This window comes from Fundulus heteroclitus, chromosome 15 (assembly GCF_011125445.2).
Source record: "Fundulus heteroclitus isolate FHET01 chromosome 15, MU-UCD_Fhet_4.1, whole genome shotgun sequence".
In the NCBI taxonomy this organism is placed as follows: Eukaryota; Metazoa; Chordata; class Actinopteri; order Cyprinodontiformes; family Fundulidae; genus Fundulus; species Fundulus heteroclitus.
The window spans coordinates 19,034,263-19,059,425 of NC_046375.1; the positions used below are offsets into that span (position 1 = coordinate 19,034,263).

At 39.4% G+C, this 25,163-nt stretch overlaps 1 protein-coding gene across 1 annotated transcript in view; it reads left to right on the forward strand.

Annotated features, from left to right (window-relative positions):
* The window catches only part of LOC105930578 (sodium/potassium transporting ATPase interacting 2), a 140,759-nt gene that overhangs the window by 32,185 nt on the left and 83,411 nt on the right, over nt 1-25,163 (forward strand). The window lies entirely within an intron of this gene.

Consider the following 25,163-nt stretch of genomic DNA (forward strand, 5'->3'; position numbering starts at 1 on the left):
GACGGTGACGTGAGACTGTTTTGATTCAGCAATGGCGGCTCGCATTGAGGAAGCGAGCGTTAACATTGATGCTGCTATTTCTTCCGTGTTGTCCAATCTACCTAATATTGTTTCATTAAAAGAACATCAGAGAACGGCTCTGAAGGCTTTTGTTGGTGGAAACCATGTTTTTGCAACTCAACACCTCTAGTTTTCAGATGCTCCAACTTTCATTAATACGCAAGAAACGGTGAGAGTATCTTAGTATCCCGTTAATGGAAAATAATTTAGTTAGGACTGTCATATTTTAAAAACATACAAATTATGTCCTTCCAAAAGTTGTTATAAATGTGATATAACTTGACAGAGAGTAGAGCTGTGGTACCACAGGATGCTTTTCTGTTTTCTCTTTGAACACTTGTTTTAACAGCTGACGTTAAATCCTGCTGAGATAATGAACACTACTGTTTCTTTTGGCTAACATTGACTACAAAGATAAACACTTACATTATATTGTTGTTATATTTAAGCAGAAATAACTAATTTATAGGTGCAAATTTGACTCGTATAACCATTCAAAAAATATAATCAAATACATTTTTTTGGTCAATTTATTGTTTTTCTTTCTGTTTGTTTTTTTTACTTTTCTGGAAGTCACATTGAAGAAAAAAAAAAAACACCACGTCTAGTATAAATCTGTTCCACCATAAAAGATAAATTTCAGGTAAACCTTAAAAAATGAATCTTGTAATAATAATAATAATAATAATACATTTAATGTATGCTGCACTTTTTATCAAAAGATCTCAAAGTACTACAGGTAAAAAAAAGAGAAAAGCATAAAGAAGCTATTTTTAGAAAAGAGAAAAACACCGAAAGGGGACCGAAAGCTTTGCTAAAAAGAAATGTTTTAAGGCCTTTTTTAAAACACTCAGTGGATTGAGGTGCCCTCACGGTGTTTACAAATTAAACAAAGGATATTAAATAAAGAATATAATGTGAGGAGTGAATGCTGCTTGTTGGGACTTTGATGCAATCAACTGGGTTCCTTATATAGGACATTTTTGACCAATCTGTATAATGATTGAATTTGACTTTGTAAAGTGCCTTGAGATGACATGTTTCATGAACTAGCGCTATATAAATAAAATGTTATTGAATTGAGGAAAAGTTAGGACACCCCATTCCTAACAGCAGATCTGACCGCTTTTAGCTGAACTAACTTCAGCGAGGCGCTTCTTGCAGCCATTTATCAGTTTCTGACATCAGTCTGAAGAATTTTTTTTCTATTCTTACTTTCAGCTGGGAGATACCTGAGGGTTTCCTTGATTTAGAGCATGTCTCAAGTTCCCCCACGGCATCTCAATGAGACCAAGACCAGGATGTTGACTAGGTCCTGGACTTTGTACTTCCTAATTTTCCACCAGTCCTTGGTGAATGCAAGTGAAGTTTTGAGTCATTTTTTACAGATGGCCTCACATTTTCCTTAAGTTCTGATATATAGTCGTATTAATGGATTCCATGATGCTGAGCTGTACATATCCTAGTGTAGCAAAGCACCTCCAAGCCATGGCACTTCAGCCACCATACGTCACAGTTACTGTTAGGTCCTTTACATCATTCCAGGTTTTCATGAAAAGATGCATTTGGTTTATGCGTGTCCACTGGTTTGATGTCCAGATAATTTGCCTTTTATCTGTCCAAATCATGTTTTTTTCCCCAGATGTTCTGGTCTTTGTTTACTTTCTGGAAAATTTTAGTCTGACCTTTAGGAGATTTAAGATATCCCCTTTGCACACCTCCAATAGTAATTTAAATGTCTCTTTCTTATTGCGGATTAATACACTAGCAAGATCCTGCTGTATGTCCTGGGATATTTAGAGGTTTTTTGGAGACTTCTTTTAGCGTCTCGCACTCTGTTTTCAGGATGAACTTCCTTGGACAAACAGACCTCTGCAAGCTGGCAGATGTTTGAGGGTCCTTTCCATTAAGAGAAATTCCATTTTCAAATTCTTTTTAGATATTTTTTGTTTCCATCCCCAGACTCATACGCTACAGTCTTCTTATTTCAACGCTTTCAATCTCAGCGTGGCGTCCACCCTCACTTCATCAGTCAGCTACGAGCCAAACTTAAGGTTTAAACTTTCTTCACGATGCTGGGTAACAGTGTTGTCATCATGTGCACCTAATGGGATAGATCCGTGTTTGATTTCAGCCATTTTAAATGGGAATGGATGGGTGTGTGGAGTAATACGCGTCTCCTTAGCCCTTACAGTTGTGTACTTACATTTTACATTTTACGAGAGATTTTAAAAGGCCTTCCGCTTTTATTGCTTATTTTTATGACTTGAATCCTGCAGAACTATTTGAACTTGCGTCAATATGTCCAAACCTGTCCGAACAACATATGTCTTTATATCCGCTGTCCGAAGTTTTTCGCATGACTGTGTATGTGTATCCCGTTATCGGAGAGAAGTGGGCTAAAACCCTTTGGGAACAACTCTTGCCAGTTCATATCATGCCAGACATGCCTCGCCGTCTTTGGACTTCATCTCAGGGCTCACATTTGTGTGCGCTGGCTGAGGCAGCACTTTTACTGAAGAGCACACACAGACACACACACACAAACACACACACACAAAAACTGAACAGATATTACATCAAAAAAACAAATCTCTCCCCCCGAATCCGACATAATCATTCACCAAGTCTTATGAAAGCTAACCAATATCATTTGGCAATCTGCAGGCCTTTTGCCGGCCTTTGGCGAGATTGATTGATATAAAGGGAGACGATGTGTCATGCCGACACTGTCAGCTGTCCAATCCCCAGAAAGGATTTTATGATTGATGGCAGGCAGTCAGCACTGAGAGCTCTCACACCTCTGCACTGCACTCTCAGCACTCACAGTGATTACATCTGAGAGTGTGCGCGTGTGTAGACGGAGCGCCGACGCGGCGATGTGTGCCAGTCTACACGTGTAGGGTTGATTACGCCGGCAAGTGTCTGGCAGCTTATATCTACTTGTGTTGCACGTGTGAAGGTGATGATACAGACTGGCCGTGCGTGCTTTTTTGTGAATTTGTTGTGTTTTTTTTTTTTCTTTTTTAGTTTGTGTTGCTGTGGAAACCCAGGTGCCGGTAGGGAAAAAATTGTGTGACTAAAGAAGGAAGGATGACGGTGAAGGACAAAATAGGATGTGGAGAGGAAAAGAGGACAAATGTACACGGCGCTAGGTGGAAGGAATGTATGGAAAAGCGATAAAGATGTATGGATAATTTTAGCTGGAAAGAGAGAGGAATGGGTGGATGCGGATGCTAAGAAGCAGAGAGAAGTATGGAGGGAATGTTGAAGCAGTGTTGAAAACCGATGTAATAGAAAGGCGGGATGTACGCAAAAAGTGTGAAAGTGTGGCGGAAAGGCTCCTATATCACCGTGCAGGCTGGTACTTCTTGAGAAATAAAGTACTTTGTGTCATTTTGTGCCGTTATGTCTAGCTTAACCAATTTATATTCATGTTCTCAACGCATGGGGCAATAGAATCATTTTTGCGTGAGCACCCAGAAAACATTACAATGCGTTTTAGATATCGCTCCCATCTTTCAAAGCTGAAGTCCCTACGTAATGCATTTCATACTGCTGCAGGCTGCCAGTGCGCACTATGCCGTTACACTCTAACTTTGATTAGATGGAGGAAAGGACTAATCCAACAAATGGTCTAATAGGGAAAGTAGCTTTCCCTGAGCCTCAGCTCTGGGCTCCTTACACAAACCATTCATTTTATCAATTGGGTGTAATAGCAGTTTTATTTAATAAACATCCCACTCCTTTTTTTTGAGTGACACTGCAGCTCAGTAGTGATTATTGTTAATAGAAGAGACTCAGTAGAGCTGTAGCAAGCACTGACGGCAAGGTGGGGGGAGGTTTGCAGAAATGTGTAAGGAATTAATTTAAATATAGAGCATCCTTTAATTTTTCCATATGTTCTCACATTACAACCACAAAGTTCTATGTATTTTATTAGGATTTCATGTGATAGAGAAACAAAGTGGAGCACATATTTAAAGTGGAAGAAAATCTTTTATTTTTAGCCCAAGACCAGCCTGACTGGACAGAGGAGCATCTGTTAACATCAAGTTCAGTCACATATTCTCAGCTGGATTTGGGTCTGAACTTTAACTAGGCCATTCCTAATACCAAGATGATCCATACCAGTGGTTCTCAAACCTGTTCCTTGGATCTGACTGTCATGTCATACTCTATTTAACTTAACTCTATTTTGTTTTTAGACAGATGCCATCAGATTGTCAAACATGAAGTGAAATCAACTGAATAGAAAGCAAAATGAAAATTAAAAAAAATGAAAGAAAGCAACGTAGTTAATAAAAGGAATATCATTTATTGAGAATATTTTAATTTGCCAGTGAAATAATCGTATCCCTCTCGTACCTTTTAAAATGTCTCCTTGGTTTAACTGGCTGTGCCAAACTTGTACCACTCTTCAATTGGGACTGGGGGCCCTACAAAATCCTATCAAAAGCAGCAAATGTCCCCTCGCTATAGAGGGTTAATAAAAAAATATATTAATTGTTGTATCTTGCCATGAATTACAAGCTGTATTAGTTATATAAAGTTAATTTAAAAATAAATCTATAGTCTTGATGAGTTTCAGTCAGGATTGTGTGAAATATCCATAGTAAATAGTTGCGTTTTCATCAATGTTTTTTAATACGCATTTTTAAGTATTGCATTAGAAGGGGTTGATGGAAAGGTCAAAATTTGAATTAACTCACAAAAAATCCAAAAACGTTTTTTTTTACGCCTGCTTTAGATGGTTTTTGACTTTTTCAGAAAAACTGTTTATGCTATAAAGAGGAGATGAAAGCACATTTTTCGAATCAGTTCTGATTAACAAACCTTTACCTCACATGACTGATGAGCTGTTTCTGTTTCCGGCGTCTTCTCGGAGATTCGCATAACGCTCGAAAAAAGTTCTGGAAGCAACAACAGGTACGTGTGTACCGATGAAGAGACGCGAGCATTTCTAAGTCTCATCCGTAAAAAAAAAAATTAAAATTGACATTCCTGGATGTCTCTGGCGACCCGTCCACCCTGTGACCACTGGAAATAGGCAGGAACAGATTTAATTTAGGAACATTCAGATGTCAGACGGGAAATCTTGCAAAACCTCTCGAGACCAAACGTGTGTTCAGAGTAAGTAAACATAGATGGCAAAGAAGAACAATGGCGATAGTTTGTGACCCAATTTTTAAGTATTAGCTTTATTTGAGATGTATAAAATGATTTCTTAGGTCAATATACAACACTTGGTGCGTATCGACCTTCTCAGTCTGCTGGTCTGCTATCAGATTTGAAAACACGGAGGGAGACTGCAACAGTGCAGTGTTGCCAGTGGCCTTCAGGGCCACTAAAGCTAGAAGTTACAGGTATAGCGCCCCTATAGTGGCTAAAAGCTACACTGTGCTGCTTTAAAGGAGTGGAGACAGCATGAATGCTCTATGTTTGCTACACTTTGATATAGAGGCAAGTTGTTGTGTTTTTGTTTTTTCTCTGGGTTTCCATTTGGGCTGAACAATTAATCACATTTTCAATATAATCGCGATTTAAAAAAACGCAATTTCCAAATCGCAGAGTCTGCAATTTTTGGCTATGTAACAATTAGGGAATTAGACACGTCCTTTAGGTGTTGGTAATATGCTTAAAGTGGGTTTGCCTCCACATGGAAGGGAAGACAGTTGCAGCAGTGAGATAATCTAATTGTATTACTTGTTTTAGAGTTTATATAATCATATATAGCATTAAGTACAGGTCAATCAGTTTAATACATAGACTTGCTTGTTGGTTGCACTTTATGTTCAACAAGGATTGATGTCAAATCAACTAAAAGCTGTTCTATTGAATAATATTCTGATTAATAAAAACATTAAAAGTTCTTGTTTTAAATAGTCCTTGTTTACAAATATCTTTATTTAGACGCCATTTTTGTTGCTTGTGGTTAATGCAGAGAAAAGTCAAAATTGCAATTTTGGTTGAAATATATTGTAGGCAGAACGCAATCATTACTGCTCTGAGTTTAGATGCTATGGGTGTTTTTAGCAAGTAATCTGCACAGCGAGGAAACAGATTGATTTGTTGTTTGTATATGTTTAAAAAGACATGATAAATAAAACTGGGGGGAAAAAATCACATTAAATCGCAATATTAAGAAAAAAAATCGCAATTAGATTATTTTCCAAAATCGTTCAGCCCTAGTTTCCATCTCCTCGCTTTATGATTGGCTATGCATCACATTCAACAGGTGGCGTGCTCCTTTGTCTTCGGGGGAACACCACAAACTAGAATATTGGGCCAAGACAATGTTGAATATCCCTGATTTGAGGTCGGAGCAGTCCCAACATTTTTCCGAGCAGACTAGATCACTCTTAACACACCACACGGGGCAGGAATATCAATTAAGAGTATCTTAACAGCCATCCCGATAATCGGGGCATGTCGGAAGGGGAAGATCGGGGCAAAAATACAGCTAATTATCCTGCCGTGTGAAAGTCTGTTACTTAAATAAAAAAGATTAATTTCTCTTAAGGCTTTTTTCGGGTGTCAGTAAGTAACTCTGGAGGATGCTCTAGGGTGACTCCTCCAATTTGTTATAAGTGAAAGCACTTTGCTGATGCATCCACAGTGCTAATTCCACCATGGAAATACAGATTTACAAACTATGAGAACAAGATAGCAAAATGGTGAAGCTTACATTTTGCCCTGAGCTCATTTAAAAAGAGCTGAGGATTCTTTTGAAATCGCAGACACCATATCCTCCACGCTGAAGGAGGAGAGGGACAGCACAGCTTCAGAGCTGCACATAGTTCAAAGCTACAGCATCCCTACAACATGGGGCTGCATTAGTGCTCGTGGGAAGGAGAGCTTCTTCTCACATTTGGGAAAGTAGCATTAACGATCTGACACCCACTGAACATATTTGGTACCAAAAATAAAATAATTTAAAATCCAGCAGCGCTGGGTAAACAAGTGGCTTTTAAAAGTGGAGCAGCTTCTCGGCTCATTTCCCAAAAACACATGCAACACATACGTAGATGTGTCACTTTTCCAGCCATGCAAACATTCTAAAAAACTTAACTTTGTCTTAATTTTATAACTTCTTCAGCTTATGTTTATTACACATGATGCCTGTGCTAGTTATTAGTTGTATGGGTCATCGCAACAGCAAACAGGCTAAAACCGCAGGTGAGCGGACTGAGCGAAAGTCCTGTTGCCTCCGATTTCAGCCTGTTTGCTGTTTTCACACATGTTGTGAAGCCCAAAGTGATTCTTATCCTGAGCTGATTAAGATCTTAACCAAGTTTCTGTTTGCAAATGACACAAGCGACCTTCAAAATATAGGGATGTAAATGAGTATTAATCAAAAAATGCATTTACATTATGAAGAGTTGAAAAGAAAAATCTGGACTAACATTAGAGCAATCAAACCCTTTATGTGATTACTGCCCAGCTTTCTGGATGTTTCCACTAGAATTTTGATGATTTAGCATTGGCTTTAGCTGCATCCAAAGATTATTTTTCAGAGTGGAGTCCAGGCTCTGGCTGGGCCACTCTAAAACATTAAAATGACTTCCAGTCAGAAGAGAAATGTTGGTACAGTAAAGAAGTATGACCAATTTTGGACTTAACTGTCCCATGAGGTATGACTGTTTACTATTGTCAAGCGGGCGCAAGTCAAAAGATTTTTCAGTCATACCGTTCTTACGGTTGGATGCACTTTTAAGGAGATGCCAAACAAAATGCTGGACTGATGGGATTTTTTTCCCAGCTGTATGCTGCAGAGAGTAATGCTGCACGCCACCTGCTCTACATATTGTTGTGTGATTGAAGGCTCCTACACTTTTTCACAGGAAAGACAAACAAGGAAAGTTAAAAAGAAATAATATTCTACCCAGTTTACGCATCAAAATCAATGAATAGAATAAAAGGTCCAGGTAAAAATGTTAGGTTTAGGGTCAAATATTAAATATTTCACCAAATAAAGTAATTGTCGCTTTCGCTTTTGAATTACAAAAAAATAAATAATGCATTACAATATGATTTTAAGTGTGTAATAATCAAAACAGGGCTACTTCTGCTCAGGATATGAATACGCTTTTCCAAACACCTTTAAGGCTCATTTAAGGCTGTCCAACTGACCCTCGGCAGCAGACGGCCTGCTGTTTGGAAAACTGAAGAGGCTTCCAGATTTAAAACACCACTCCCATCTAGTCGTCCTCCACTGACAGTAAACGGGCAATATGGCAGCGTGTCCTCAGTGATAGCAGTGATATAAAACACGGACGCATTTTTGGCTCCGCAACAACCGCCCGGAGGAAGAGACCTGCCTGGTCTCTACTGATGTAACGAGTACCTGGGGCATGATGAAACTTATTTAAATGATGTGACAGCGGTGGCCGTTCGGTTCATTGTTTGGTCGGGGAACCGGTTCCGTTCAGTTCATTCAGGTTTTAACTTGACCCATCCGCTATTGTCTGCTGACTCAGTGAGGGAGCTGAAACGATTTTAAATGAACCGACAGACAAGAAAGTTGCATGATTTAAAAACTGCAGCCAGCTCTCTGTGCCGACCAAAATCTGGATCAACAGTTCGCGAAAGGTGATCCGTCCCCCCCCCCCAAAAAAAATCCAACACACGCTGTCCATGCAACCCAGTACAGCCGCTAATGATGCGGTTGATTTCAGTCACCTCCTTTGTGCTTAGTCGGCGAGAGGGAGAGGCCAGTGTCTACTTACCAATCTGTGTGTGGACGAACTTAATGTTCGCCAGCCTGCTGGGCGTCCATCTGTGGGTTTATCTGGTGTCATTTCCGCCTCTTCCCTATCTCACGCGCGCGCACGGAAAACACAAAAAACACACTTGAATCACGCTGTGTGCAGTGCCATTACTGTGCTTAGGCAGGCACACAAGCAGAGCCCCCCCCCAAAAAAAAAAACAATCCAAAAATTTAAATGCACTCATTAAACATGCGGACATGAGCTCACATGCGTGCACTTAACACGCAGAGTGAGCCCACGAGTGCAATAAAGGTACTTCCTAATTCTTCCTATTTATCATGCAGAAACCAAGCCGACCCCACACAAACCTGAGCACGCTCACATTCTGCTCGCATAAAAGCACTGCCTGCATAGATCTGCCATTAAGATATAAGAGCGTACGAATGGAAACCTATTGGTGGGCTTCTAATTCATTTACGGATTGACTGAGGAGAGTTGCTAGGGTTGTGTGGCCGCCTCGAATAGTGACACAGAAACCGATTACGGGAAGGAAGGAAAGATGGATTTAGCAGTGAGAAAGGAGGTAGGGGAAAATAGGAACGAGAGATAATGGGAGAGAGGGAACATCGCAGACCAAGAGAGCAAGAGGTAAAGAAAGAGAAGAAGATGAAAGGGAAAGGTAGATGCGAACGAGCTGGAAGCCAGACAAAGAGGACAGTTTTTTTTTGTTTTTTTTAGTGAACTGAGGAGAAAGAAGGATGAGAGGGGAGAAAGGGAGAACCACTAGGAGGGGTGGAAGATAAAGAAGGGGAGAAAAAGAAATAAGTAAGGGAAGCCAAAGCTATTAAGGAGTCAGGAGAGGAGAGGCAGGAGAACACGACCATTTGCACTAATTGTATAACGCATGACATGTTTGAAATCACTGCATCTCTACTGATTCCTCCAAATCACTTAGTGATGGAGATTCTACCCTGCAAAGTTTCACAATCTATTTACAAGTTTCAAATAAGATACCATTGTAGAAATCCAAAATTCCAGCACCTTCTTCTAGAAGTTGTCTTTTCCTCTTTTTTTTGCTCTTTTATCAAGACCGATCCAGTCAGGATCAAAGACAAGCACCCACAAATACTACAATAACCCAGAGCTGCTTCTTCTTCCTACAATTTTGTGCTTTATTTGATGTCAGCTGACGTCATTCTTGGTTTGGGTGAATCAGACCGCTTCAATCAATTAGCAACAGAGAGAATGTCCTTGTTCTCCTCTGATTAGTGATCAGAAGGTCAAATTCTAAATAATAATAATAATAATAATAAATCACAAAAGTTGCTTCTCTGCTGCCTGACAGACAAAACATCAGATTCCTAAATCAATAGATGATCTGTGCCATTACGGCACAAAGATTAGATTATAGCAAGGAGTTCAGTAGAGGCGGAGGGAAACAAAGAAACAGAAAAGAGCAAGAAAAGGGGGTGTTGATGTGTATAATATTAATGATAATCAGTTGATCAATCATTGCAAATGACGATAAAGAGCTTCTGCTGCAACCTGCAATTATTCCTAATGATGTATTCATCCCAGTACCAGTACACACTGAGGGGCCACACACATGTTCCTGTTCGACGCAGGATAATCATATCTGATTGATAGTCTGGGAGAGACAATGTCCTCCAGCTGCGTCGGTGTGGGTCTGTTTCCATATCCTCTCTTTGTTTGTGCGTAACCTTCTGCATTCACATTCACAAACCCTCATCATCTGAGTATTTTGGCAACATTGATAATGATGTGCCATCAACCACGACCCTGTTGAGATAGCCATAACATGACAACCTTAAGTGTAAAAACATATGGTTTTACAGTAGACTGAATATTTGGACCAAATTTCAACCAAAAACGACAAATGTTTTTATCACGTTTATTTCAAATGGAAAGAAAACAATCTGTAATTAATCCAATTGCTACTAAAATAACATTACATTGGTCATTATTACAGCAATAATTATGTTGTTGATTGCATATTTAAATTTTCTGTTGCAATTGATGAAATACCTAAGTACAGCTTAAACACTAAACAACTGCTTAATGCACAGAATATTATTTTTGCTGTTTTACTGTGTCGAGCCATTCTGTGGTCAGGTGTTTTAGACAAATTTTTTTTGTACGTTAAAGGAAGCAAGGAGAGTATATTTCTCTAAATTAAGATTTAACATTATCAGCCAAGTTAATTACATGTAATCAAGGATTATATTTTTATTAGTCAAATTAAAGTCTATATTCTTTTTTTTTTTTTTTTTTTTTTTTTTTTTATAAAGTCTATATTCTAATGATTTCATTCTGGAAAAACAACACAATCAAGCTAATTTCAACGTTCTCCATGACTACTGCTTTCAGGAGTGGGGAATAGTTTCCAAATAAAGAAATCAGCTTTTAAGAATAATGTATCACAAGTTCGAAGGAAAGTTTTAGTTTGTATCACAAGTCTATTGCTTACTAAGAAGAGAGAATGTTTTTACCTCTAAATTTTAAATTCTAATACAGTAGCTAACAATAAGTTGAGGTATTTATTTTGGGAGAGAGACAAAAAGAGAGAGAAGCTTTCAAAGTGCCCAAACCACCCAATATGTTAACTTCACCAGCACCAGGAAACAAGTATGCCCTGTAGAACAGGACGATATTGTGTTAACTTTGATGGTTAGATGGTTGTCTATTATCTCTAAACCAATTTGAAACCATCTGTCAGCTTAGATAATCAGCATTCAGGCCCAAAAGCAATACTGTCTGACCAGGAAAGTCATTTATAGTGATCTGTTAGAGTTCCATGTATGGATTATTGGTTTGCCCTTTTTTAAATCAATTCAGAACCAAATTTTGCTGAGATGGAGAAAAAATATCTTGGAGAAAGTCACCCTGAGTGTGAGGAAAACTTTGCAAGTACTTCATGCAAAGTTTAGACATGGGTAACACAGCCAATGATCCAAACAAGACGAAGATCACACCTGGGTTCAGACTTGACTCTGTAACTTCATGCTAGTTCTATGCTACCTTTTCTCTTTGACAAATAAGATAATTCCTCTAAGAGCAGCAAAGGTATTTTGAGGTTCCTTGGTCAGATCTGGTGTTTTTCTGTGGATTACCTTGATGCCACTAACTGCCCCGTGCATATGTACTAAACAAGATCCGCTGTGCTTCTTGTTCGGCTAACCAGAACTTATATCAGACAACACCATCACAGGTGATAGTCACAGAAAGAAAATTCTGGACTACGTTTTTCAGTAGTTTTTGGACAGAACGAGAACAACATCCTGGTGACAAAAAAACAAAGGAGCATTTACTAATAAAAGGCAGAGCAGTGGACAGTCAGAGTCACGGAGGGTGGAATGCTCCAAATACCAGACTGATTACCCGGTGTTTCTGACATTTAAATGCCACGTTTACATAAAGAAATGTTTCCTAGGAATATTAATCATTGTACTTAATTTGCAGGGAAATGTGAGACAAATCCATGGTGCTAATGGCAATGAGGACCTGAAAGATTTAGGAAATTATCTTTTGAAGAATATCAGTAAATGTAAAGTTAAAGCCCCGTGTTTAAATGCACTGTATTCAAAGACACGTGGTCTCTCTTTTCTCACTGTCTGACATTAAGTCAGAGAACATTTCCTGTTTTAGGTCAGTAAGGATTGCCTAAATTTTTTGTAATTTCTTTATGCCAGGATAATGACTAATCAAATTTTTTACTTCAAAATTCAGAAGTTTCAGTTTATTTAAAAAGAAAAGAAAAAAAAGAAAATTAACAAAAAAAAAACTTGTGAAAATATTGGCCGAAGCTGGTAAGGAAGAGTCATTATCCGCTGTTGCAATAAGTCCTGTACCCGAGCAGAATGCAATGCCAATGCACCCAGGGTCAAAGACCTTGATTTGTGAAGGCATGTCCTGACTGATTAACCTTAAATTAGAATTATTTGGACACAATTACCCAATGCTACATTTGGAGGCAAAGGGGAGAAGCTTGCAGACCATAGAACATCCCAACTTTAAAGTACGGCATTCTGTGTCATTGTTTTGCAGCAGGGAGAACTGGGACACAAAAGTAGATGTATCATATCGAAGAACAACATAAGAAAATGCTGACGCAGAAACTCATCGCATTAGTCAGGATGTTAAAGCTTGGACACATAAGTCTTTCAAATAGCCATTAACCCTTATTACAAATCGACTTAAGGCCCACAATCACAAATATCTTATTTTAATCCCATAAAAACTGTGGGTTGTCCTCAAAAATGTGTATGTGAGTAATGGGGGTAATAAAACTGATGCAGTTAGACCAGATTTTTTTATAGGAGCAATGGACCAGAATTCCAGCAAACTACTGTGAGAGGCTTGTGAATAGATGACCAAAACATTTTACCCAAGTCAGTTTAAAGGGGATTTATTATAAAATGTACTTTTTGCAAATTTGTGTGCTTCCATTTGGGTCTCTAATTTTTCTAGAAACAGTCCCAAGCTCTAAAAAGAAAAACCTTCAGCTATTTTTGGCAATAAGTAAATGTTTTGTTGGTGTCTGGAAAATAAGGTTTTTGAAATAATAATTTCAAAAACATCTTGGTTACTACATCACAGTCGGCAGGCACTGCCCCTCACCTCGCAACCCAAGCAAAGCCCCGACCACTCATCTGGTTTTACGGCTGTATGCGCTGTCTAATGGCTGTTCGGGATGAACAGGCAGGGTTTTCCCTACTGTAAACGTAGACCTCCGTGTAGCCTCTCACCTGGCCCAAATAATGAGCTGCTGCTGTAAGTCTTGAATTCCACTAACATGTAGATTACAGCCAGAAGAATAAACAAGACCCTCTTTATAGACCAGATAAATATTTTTTTTTTCTGAGGAACATTCCAAACAGACAGATAAGAAAAACAAAATGCAAAGCTACATGCTAAGTGAACAGTATGACACAGATGTTTGAGATCAACGTAAAAAGGCCAGTAAAGCTCCTGTATCTGCAATAGTGAAGACCAGTTCTGTTGGTCTGAGCTCCACCTTCGAACTGCGCAGTGCGACGCTACGCAATGCTTCATGCTGCTAGTGTAAGTTGGGGTTGTGGCCCGCTACAACTTATTTGTTTAAACGTGACAAGGCCTTAAACCAGCTCATTCTGAAAGGAGCTCAATATAGGCACAACTGAGGAAGTGAAATTTTGATGTTTTGTATTAAATAATGTTTTGTATAACCCACAGACATATCCCAACTTGTTTAAAAGGAAGCATAATAGGCCACCTTTCGAGGGCAGTTCTAAATGCCTTTGAACAGTATGTAAACATCTTCAAAATTTTCTCTCTCATTTATCTTCCAAGAAATAAGAATAATGTTTGTTTAACTTTATGCATGTCAAAAAGCAAGGAAATAAGGTTATGTGTTTAATAGTATAAGTAAATATCTTTTTCTTACTGTTCCCATTTAGTTAAGCTAGCAACACATGGCAAGATAGATTCAGATTTTTAAATAGACTAAAGGTTGTTTTAATCGGATTGTCTTCTTTTTTTAGTTCAATTGTGAAAACATGTTACAGCCCACTGTGTTAATAGGTAAAATCATGCCGTCTAGCTTGATACATCTTCACCTTACTGCTGGGGTGTGGCAAACTCTCAACATGCGGCACAATGTTGTCTTCTACTTGTTCAAAACTGAACTGGAGCCTCAATATATTCCTGAACTGAGGCGCTTTGCTGTGTATAGTTTCAAGCTGAGAATAAGAATGTTAAAAACAGAGACACAAAGACGAGAGGCCCACAAATGGAATAATTTCATTTTTCAGCTGAATTTAGATATACACTCGGACGCCTGTGAGATTCAAACTGCTGTAATTCTTTTTTTTTCAGGCACTGGGTTTATTATAGCAAATTAGGGGAGAAAATGGATTTTGCCTCAGGGCCAACCAGTTCCTCATCACATATCTCAGTAGATGGTCTAGAGATGAAGAGTAAAGATGAGTGGCCGTATTGACTGCCTGGCAGTGCTCTCTGTTCGACACTTTTTTTTATTAACATACTGCCATCTTGATCCATGTTGCTTGACACGTCAGGGTACTTACAGAGTGGTGCTAACTGGCAAACACTGCCTCCATCCTCTCCATCCATCTGCTGACTGCTTTGGCAGTCAGATTTACTAAAGCTGACATTATGATAAGCCAACAAAAGTGCGAACCCAAGGAATCAAATGCCGGAGAGGCATGATGTGGGAGCTTTGACTCGTGTAGTACTACTGTTTTTGATTGAATCTATGAAACACTTATGAAGAGCAGTCTGCTTTCACAGATGTGATGACGTTATATTTTACATTCTGTTCATTTGGTGTATATAACTTCTCTTAGTGTTCAGTGAGAGACATGTAGCCTGTTTTGGGCTTGAAAAAGGGCACTAAAGTCAGTTTGAATGTCTGATGTGGCCATGTAAAACACAGCAAGTGATCATTACTTTGAGAGCATCTTGGTCTGGATTTGTTAAAATTCATCGCTGATAATTTTTGATTACAGATCCAAGGACAACCAATGTCCTTTGAGCATGCCTCATCAAGTGTGAAAATATTTCCTTTTTAGCGACAGTAATACTGAATGCTCTAGATCACAGGTGTCAAACTCAATGCCCGCGGGCCAAATCTGGCCCTTTAAGGTAAATTATCCGGCCCTCGAGAGCCAAAAAAAGGCATATATATTTTTATAGTGTATAAAGTGGCTAAAACTGTGCCTCCTGTAAGTGTAACTCACCCCAATATCAACTTTTTTTTGCAGATAAACTGTATAAACTGGGCCTAAGAGTGCTACTTTTATGTTACTGTGCATTTTTTATACTACTGTGTGAACTGGAATGAAATTATGAAATGAAAAGCATCGTCTCTACACATGCAAACGGCCCTTTTAATGACTTCATGATGCCAAAGTGGCCCCATATAGAAATTAGTTTGACACCTCTGCTCTAGATTATCTGACTGTGATTTCAGTCCGTGATTTCAAGCTAGATGTCACAGGGCGCATTATGCACACTTCAAGTAACGGGAGAAAAAAAAACTTGCATTTCCCTGTTTTGAAAATTTCAAATCTTTTTGAAAGCTTTCGAGGCGGTGCCCCTAACATGGGTGAATACCTGATGAGGCGATTAGCTGATTGGGTGACTTCCTGCATTGTTGGCATATGAGTGAATGTTGTTCTATATTGGAGTTGATAGTAACATAAACTTTCCAGTGAAAGTTGTCACTAAACTACATTTTCTGTGTAAAGAGGCCTGTGCATTGCAGTTTACTACTTAGTTTATTCCTTAGTGCAGTCACATCACCAGCAAAGGGCAGATCAGCCACCCAGTGTGCACCTGAAAGTGTTGGGATGTCCTTGTCTTTCTTTTCACAAAACTCTTGCCCACCAATTACATACTCTTTTAACCACCTTGCCCAGGCTGAGCAATCTCACAACAATCTGATAGCCTATGTCACTGTGTTCACTGTCATGCTCCAACACTGAGATAAACTGTTTGTGATTAAGTGCTCTTGCCCTGATGAAATGAACTGTTTTAGTTACAATATCAACAACATGGCTAATTTTTTGCAGTGATTTGCACATAATCTCCTGATGAATGATGCGATGCAAAAATATTGGGTTTTTTTTGTCTGGGTTCATTCCAGTCAATTTATCCTGCTTCTGCTTCAAAGGTCCAACATTTTTCCCTGTCAGATTTTGACAGACATTGGTTGTAAAACCTTCAGTGCCTGTTTGTCCCATTTTAGTCCACAAATGCATTGATGCATTTAGCTCCACGTTGCAGTTATTTTCATCGACTGCATAGCTGTCAGCTCTTCATTTCTAAGTGTTTTGTTAATCCACGTACAAAGTAACTTGGGTGTATCACATAAGACCTCTTTTCCAGAGCCAAGGAAACAAAGTTAAAATTGTCATGTGAAGCACCACAGGCTGATGTACAAAATCAATCCCAGGAGATGCAAAAGGGCCCTGGGGTGCATTTTTGACAGCACAGGGTGTCAACAATGACTGTGATCCATCCATCCATCCATCCATCCATCTATCCATCCATCCATCCATCCATCCATCCATTTCCTTACGCTCATCCGAGATTAGGTTGTGAAGGTAACAGGGCTAGTGGACTTTGTTCTTAGTGCAGTCTACGTACATTTTGTTATATTTCCAGCGTTACCCTTGAGTTTATTGCTCTCATCTCATCTGCTCACCTACTTCCTTGGTCCCAGCTGTTCCTGATTTCCTCCTGATTACTTTCACCTGTCCTCTGTCTCGATGTTCTCCACACCTCTCCCTGTACTTAAGCCTCCTGGTTTCTTTATTTGTTGACGGATTCCTCCGGCCCTCCATTTAGTTTCTTGTTACCTGTTTCTCCGGTACCCTCACCATCCCCACATTCTGCTCCTGTGATGTGCATGTTTCCTTTTGTTGTTAAAACTCATGTTTGTATTCACCACGCTCAGTTCCTCCTTTAACACAATCATGCCAACTTATTTTTTTGGCGATTTGTATGAGAGGAGCCTGGGAGGTCATTCAGGACATTTTGACTAAAGTAATTGGTATTCTAAAGATGGGAGAAGCTGAAGTACTGTTATCTTTTGTTATGGAGGTTAGAACATTACCACTTGAACTCAAGTGGAGAAATGTGTCTGTCTTGAAATATTTGGTTGATTTTTTTGGCTCCAATTAGCAAGACCTATTTACATTAGGACTAATGATTAAACATTTTGAATTAGCAATGGGGGTTTTTTCGCAGTCAATGTATATTATTACTCAGTAGCTGATATTACTTACAAACGTAAAATTTGATCAATTTAATAAAATTTGGCTTTCAAAAAATTAATTAAATGAATAGAAAGATAGACACCTGAACCCAGAGGGCCTGATGTTGGTGTGTGATGATAGCCAGGGTCTTCTGGTGAATGATGGACCAGAACTTTAACACTTTAAAGTGTCTTCAATGGCAAGTTTTAGTAACCCTACTGAAGACAGGTAATGCCTGGTTCATGTGGCAAGATTTTAAAATTGCAAGATAACTTTCAAACCCTGAGACCTCACACAACGATAAACAATCGCAGATATAACAGGTTTGCTGGTACAGTGTGTGGTGTCTAGAGGTAGCCAAAAATTGTACTCAAGTAAGAGAAGCACTACTTGAAAATTTTTTTACTCAAGTAAAATTAAAATGTAACCAACCAAGAAATTACTCAAGTAAGAGTATAAAAGTATTTGGTATGAAGACGACTCAAGTACTGGGTAGCTAATCATAATATCTGATTTATTATTTAAAATTATGTAATCAGACATACAAAAATACAATGCTATACACAAATTCTAAAGACTAAAATTAAAAAGTACACAAAAAATAGCATAATTACAAAAACAAAACTCAGGCAGAAGAACATGAAACATATGACACCAATACAAGTTAATGTATATAGATTATGTTGGCAAATGTATTTGGTCATCTGATTTTATAAGTACATTAACTCTGATAACATCCTATCCTTAATCTATTGGGTCAAATTTGTTGCTGGATCTCCGCTCTCAGCGGTAACAACTTTAACTACTCTGTAAACATCTTCCTCAGCGTTTGAGGGGGATTCATAGTTAGATGTGAAAACCAGGATTTCATCCGCTGCTCTACTTCATCCCAAAGGTCTTCTCTAAGGTTGAGGTCAGGACTCTGTGCAGGCCAGTCAAGTTTCTCTACACCAAACTTTGTACACCTGCAGCCATGGAAGTGACTGGAACACCCGAATCCAATGATTTGGGGGTTGCTCCAGTGCTTTTGGCAATATAGTGTATGCTAGAACAGTCCAGTCAAGATCTTCCAATTACATTTTCTGCTATTTACTGTATGTTCACTTGACCTCCAAATGGCTCAATGAGGTCAGCAGATAGAAAAACAAAGCGTGTGTACAATGAAGGAATCTCACTTTAACATAAACTCTAGGTGTGTCTCTGGTGCATTTTTGGTTAAAACAAGTGTTTGCAAAAATGTACCACCTTACTGTGTGTTCACTCATTCTGGAAATTAAGGGCACATATTGACATTAATAAATCACAGAGAAAGAATTCAAAGTTAATCAAAGTGTTGAACAGTTGAATAGTACTGAACGTGTCGATAAATGGATCTTCCTCGTTTCCACCAACCGCTGAGGCCTTGAGCGAAGAAAATTCTGACCTATCTCTTCCACAATGTTATATGGTATTTCTGTGGAATTAACTAAACCCTGAGGTGGGATGTGTGCAGCACCGGCGCCTGCCCACGTCCTGCAGTGTTGGTCTCCCCCTCATCTGGTTTCTGGTCAGAGTCATCTTATCTGGTCTTTGTCTGCTTCCTTCTTGATGATTTACACCTATGTCTCTCTCCCTCTATGTGAGTTATAGCTATCTCAACTTTAATGAAAACAGAATGTCTCTGTAGTAACAACATTCCTTAGCACGCTCCCGTTTCACTCATTTAACCTCCACTGTTTTTACGAATGAACACTCTGTGCTTCTGCCAAACTAAACTTTCTCAACACACGTCTGTTCTCTTTTCAGTGAAGTTACTCACTGTTGGTAGAGCCGCATGTCACATTCAACAGGCAGCGTGCTTGTTTGTCCTCTGAGAACACCACACATGCTAGGATATCGGCCCAAGAGAGTCCAACATGTTGAATATCCCGAATATTTACTTTTTTATTTACTCTCACAAGCAAAAAGCTAAGCACTCGGAAGCAAAACTAACCAATGTGAATGTGATGTTTTACACAGGCAGACTGTTAATGGCTATATAAACGCTTCAATTTGCAGCAAGCTGCTATTATCTAGACTGGGCACCAGAAATGCTTAAATGGTAGCTTTAGAAGTATATACTGCATTGCAGGCCGCTACATGATTAGCGTTTCATTTTGGTTTTCTATTAGGCTTTGTCATCATGCTATTTTCTGACATGTTGGATGTACAGATATCAGATGGCTGGATTTTGAAACCAATGGGAAGGCATACCCAAAGGGGATCCGCACTTAAGATGCTTACGGTTTCTCAGCACAAACCACAGCAAGGGATGATTGTCATGGCAAAGCATTACACAACCCCGTCCACTTTCCATGTAGAAACATGTTTTAATGTGTGGCTTTGACCACATCACCGGTTCACCGTTCCATCTGTTGGCAGCTACAAACACATGGACTGCATTGGGGGAAATGGCTGCACGGGGGGTTAGATCTTTCATCTGTAGCAATGAACTGAGGATGAGCGGTGTCGTATTGTGACAGGAAATTAATCTTGGTTCTGTATCCCCACAGATTATTACAATGTGAGCAAGTTGCAGCACTGATTGGAGAGGACAAATGTTGAAGAGGAGAAAAGACACAAACGCGTTAATCATCGAATCATGGTGTGAGAGCCCTCCAGTGCTCTTCGCCAGTGATTTAGGGACCTTGACCGCGCAGTTCTACCATGATGACATTCTGTGTCTGTAAGCCTTACCCGTCCCAGGACAGCACTCTGTTACTGTCTGTTCAGAAATAAATGCCAATCCACATATATGTCCATCCATCCATCCATCCATCCATCCATCCATCCATCCATTATCTTGTATAGTGGAAATTCAGAGTTTAGTAGAATTAGTGGTATAGTGGCAAATTTCTTATTGTCAGTATTGCTGTCTGTGTTATAAAATGCATTGAAGAATTTTCTTTAGGAATTTACCACATTTTGTCCGTCTTTGTCCAAACTCTGCTAGAAACGCACTTCAGCTGTGAGATGAAGGCATTAAGGCCTGAAAGAAAGGCCGCGCATTCTCAAGTGTAGCTTCACAATATCAACACATTCTCCCTCACAGCTTCCATGTTTGTTTCAACATCACAACTGCGATGGATTCAATATTTGCTTGGAGATTATGGTTCAAGTTCCATGCGTCCCCATTCTGCAATATGCGTATTGGATGGACTCACACTGCCTTCTCATGGCTGTAAGAATGGCTCACTTGGTTGAGCCGCTGTTCGAACCAAGCAGCTTCCACATTTTTTTTATGTGTGTGTGTGTGCGTGTGTGTGTGTGGGGGGGAGTGGTCACCTGCACTCTTATTTTGGAGGTTCTGGGTTTGACTCCCACACCCTGGGTTCCTGAGCAAGACCCTTAGCCCTAGAATATTCCTGGGGCAGCACACAGTGGCAGCCCACTACTCCCTAAGGGATGGATTAAATGCAGAAAACACATTTAATTGGAATTTATTGTGCAATGACAAATAAAGATGATTATTACTATTATTATTGATGCCCACTCTAGATGACTATTTTCAGTGATCACTGAATTGGATGAAAGAAAATAACTCGAATGATATGTCGACACTATATTCAGCAATACTAGTTCAAGTATTGTTTAGTTGTTTCATTGTTTTCTTGATATTACGTGGCCTTAGTCTCAAATAAAACAACATTTATAATTGTTTTGTGGTGCCTTTGCCGTGCTGAGGATCTTGTTACTTTTAATGTCATTACAGCTGGCCATGCAGACATAGATATTTACAGAAAATGGATAAAAGAAAAATCTCCAAAGTAGTATAGCAAGGGTGCAAGTTTATTTAAAAATCAAGTGCAAGTTATATCATTGTTATAGCTTGCATAGTTCAAAGCTTGAGCTGAGGATAAATGGCCTGCTGTAAGTTTCTGACTTTTTTTTTTTTTTTTAGCTTGTTAGCATTGGAAAATTGTTTGCTCTTAATACAAGCAGGCTTGCACACATTCATATTTTAATAAATAAATAGTTTAGGCTGACCTTCACGGTTTAAGTATTCACACTGCATATGATAATAAGTCAATGCACCTCTGCCATGTTGTCTAGGCCCATCGTAGCAGGACTTTGGGACGTCGTAGAGTTTATCGTAGAGTTTCATTACTAGCTGAGCTGAAGCTCATCATCTTTCCTGGGTATTTTTATTCCAGCTATATTTTGTCTATCGTGAAGAAAGCTATGGGCTTTTAAGTCCACAAGTGGTTTTCCTGTAAAGTTAATTTGGGGGAGAATTTCAGTTGGAGTTTTCTGCAGCCTACATTTAAGTCCATAAATGACTGAGGAAATTATGGCTATTACAGATATGATTGAACAGTTCTGATGACAGTGAGTGGGCCTGAATAGGGGAAATTGGGTATTTAATGGAGAGATTTTCACCTATGATCGCCATTGTGCCGTTCCATCAGCGCTCTTATTTTGTCTCGCTCCTTTACTCCACCGCTGTTCGCTCCAACTCATGCACTCTCCCTCTCTTTTCATCTATTTGGTCCCGCTTTGCTTATCCCGTCTTCCCCTGCCGTCTTTGCTGTTTTCTCGGAGAGGAGCCTAAGTAGCCACAAGTGCTCCCTAATAGCCTCCAATGGAGATGAATTGATCACTGTGTGAAAAAGATCAATAGAGGATTGCTTTTCCTGCACACAGAGGGGTAATGTGCATGCTGGTGGACTTAATTAAGTTAACAATAAACTTTATTAGCGGGATAAAAGTTAATGATAACAAAGGCAGAAATAAATACAGGTTTACTGTGAAATGAGAGGAAGGAAGAAGAGCAAATGTTCACTTCAGCGTGATTCTTTTTAGCCTGGATATGTTGATAGTCGTGATTCTCCCTGTGTGACTCATGAGAGCAATTTTGGACATTTTTGAGCTCCTTCTGCCTGTTTTGTGCTCTACTTTCTATATCACCTCTTCTCCACCATTTTTCGCCGGCCTCTCCTTTTCAGCTATCTCATCCATTCAAACTGATCTCTGCCTCCTTCGTTCCTTCACCCCGTTGCCCCTCTCTCCCTCTCTCTGCCGTCCTGTAATGGGTTGAGGAGGAGAATTTGATCAGCAGTTTTCAAAGGTCACACAACCAGGCAAGAACTCTCAGCCAAAGAGCCGAGGGAATGAGCGTGAGCAGGATGAGACATGAAGGAAGCAAGAAGAGAGCATGAGAAATACAGTGCTTTGCAAAAAAAAAAAAAAAGTACATCTATTTATTTATTTTTTTTTTTTTTTTGGCACGCCGAAGCAACAATTAATGTATTTTACTAAGATTTTATCTGAAAGACCAACAGAAAGTAGTCATTGGGTGGATTGAAAAGGATAAATGTTTTGTTTTTTCACAAATAAAAGCCTGAAATTATATGTTTTGTGGAATTTCGGCTACAAATCCTTTGGAGTGAATCTGATGTAGGTTAGCACAACTAGAAACAAAAATTTGTGAAAAGTAGCTCAAGCTCAATCAAATCAGCATACCGGTGAATACTAATTTTGAAGTGTTGCCACAAATTCTGAATTTAATTGGAGTATGGGCTTTGACTGGGCGGAAAACCATTCCATTTTAGCTTTGGCTGTATATTCAAGGTTTTTGTCCTAGTGAGAGGTTAACTTTTTAGGTCTTTTGCTGCATTAAGCAGATGTTTAAGAGGAAATGGCCCTCCATCCAGCTTCCCTGTCTCTGCTTGAAAACAAAAAAAAAGCTTAATGACAGCATGATGCTGCTCCCGCCAAGTTTCAAAGATGGGATAGTGTGTTCGCAGTGAGAGGCAGTGTTAGTTTTCAGTCAGACATAGGGTTACGCTCTTCAGACAAAAGGTTGGTCTGATCTCATCAGATTGGAAGATCCTTAACATGTTTTGCTTTATCCTCAACACGGATTAACAACAAACTGCAAACAGGACTTCTCATTGCCAGATCCGTGAAGTGTGCAACTGGTAGTTGTGCCGTCAAGAGGTTGTCCCACCTGAGCTTTGGGTCTCTGTGGCTCCTTGGTAGGAATTTATCTTTCCCATACGCTAAACATTTACAGTTGATGGATTGATGGGCGAGTTGTGAGATGTCCAATGCTTTGCACATTGTTTTACATACCAACCCTGGTTTAACCATGCCTCCTTTTCCTTTGACTATACAGTTCTGCTCTTTTGTTTGGTCTCTCACAGAAAAGTAGGGATGGGTACCTTTCACATTTGAACCAATACGGTACCGATACCAGTTACCTGGGAATCAGTACCAGTACTCATCGGTACCGATTTTCGGTACTTTTTTGTATGTTTATGTGTCAATAAATGTTGCTTTTAATTGAAAATTTTTTTAATTTTATTATTAAACTATTTTTTTTTTCTTAACATAAAAACCTGATTGGATCTACAAAGGAATCTAATAAAATAATGAACGAATTAATGGCAACTAAAATATGTTTAGGTTTGATGCGCTTAATGTCACAACATTTTAAAAATGTCCAAGGTGTATGAAGACTTTTTCAAAGGCACCGTCGGTTGTAAGCAAGTCGGAAAAAAATATAACGAGACGAAGAGAGGAAGAGATTGAATATTGGAAATGGAGACGGTACCCAGAAAGGAGAGGTGAGTCTGAGCAGTAATGGAGGGAAAATGGGAGGAGGCAGATGAGGTAATTTACTGTTTTACGACACAACAGATCTGGTAACAGATGAATGCATATTAAATATGTAGGAGAGCAGAGTATGGAGAGTGTGTGTGGGGGGGGGGGGGGGGGGGGGGGTTAGGGGTGTGTGATGATATGATAGAGAAAGAGGATGGGCGGAAATGAACGAGACGAGAGTAAGAAAAAAGTGGTCAGGTAAAGAAGGAGATATGGCAGAGGACAGCATTTGACAATTCATTTCAGTCACTTACCGATTCTGTCTCATCATCCTCCTTAGCGACAGCCGCATCTTAATCACCTCCTGATCTCTTCATGCTCTCTCATCAGAGCTCTCAGTCTTTCTCTCTCCCCCCCCCTGTCTTATTTGCCTCTCTTTTTCTACTTAGGAGAAAAGACACTTTCATCCCTCTGCAGGGTCTCATAATGGTCGCAGGGAGACTTAACTGTCTAGCGCAATCATAACTCTTTCATATCATTCTATCATTCATAATCAAACAGAGCAAAATCTTCCCCAAACGCCCTGGAGGTGCTGTCCTCCAGCCTCTGCTGTCCCTTTAATCAGGTACTGATCTATTCAGAAACTGTTTGAGCATCGTTCTCTGTGACGGCAGCTACATGTGTGGTCTATTTGTGGGTAAGGGGAAGAGCGTGTTCACTAAATATAACGTGCAAACTATGTTTTGTTTTTGTTTTTTAATTTGCCGTTGTAGATGGAGACAGCAATGTGGTAATGCAAGGGAGTTTTGAAGATTGGGTTGTGGCTTCTTGAGTGAAGAGGCTACTTGTGAACAGTTTTGAGATTATCCAGCATTTACCAGGACAAATTTTCATATTTCCAACTATGATATGCAACACACAAACTACTTTTTCCAAATCAATTATGCAGCAAAAAAAGACATGGAAACCACAGCCAAATACTTACATTTCAGCTATGCGATGGTCTCAGCTGTAATGAAAAAGATGTTAACCTCACAATTCCTGTTAG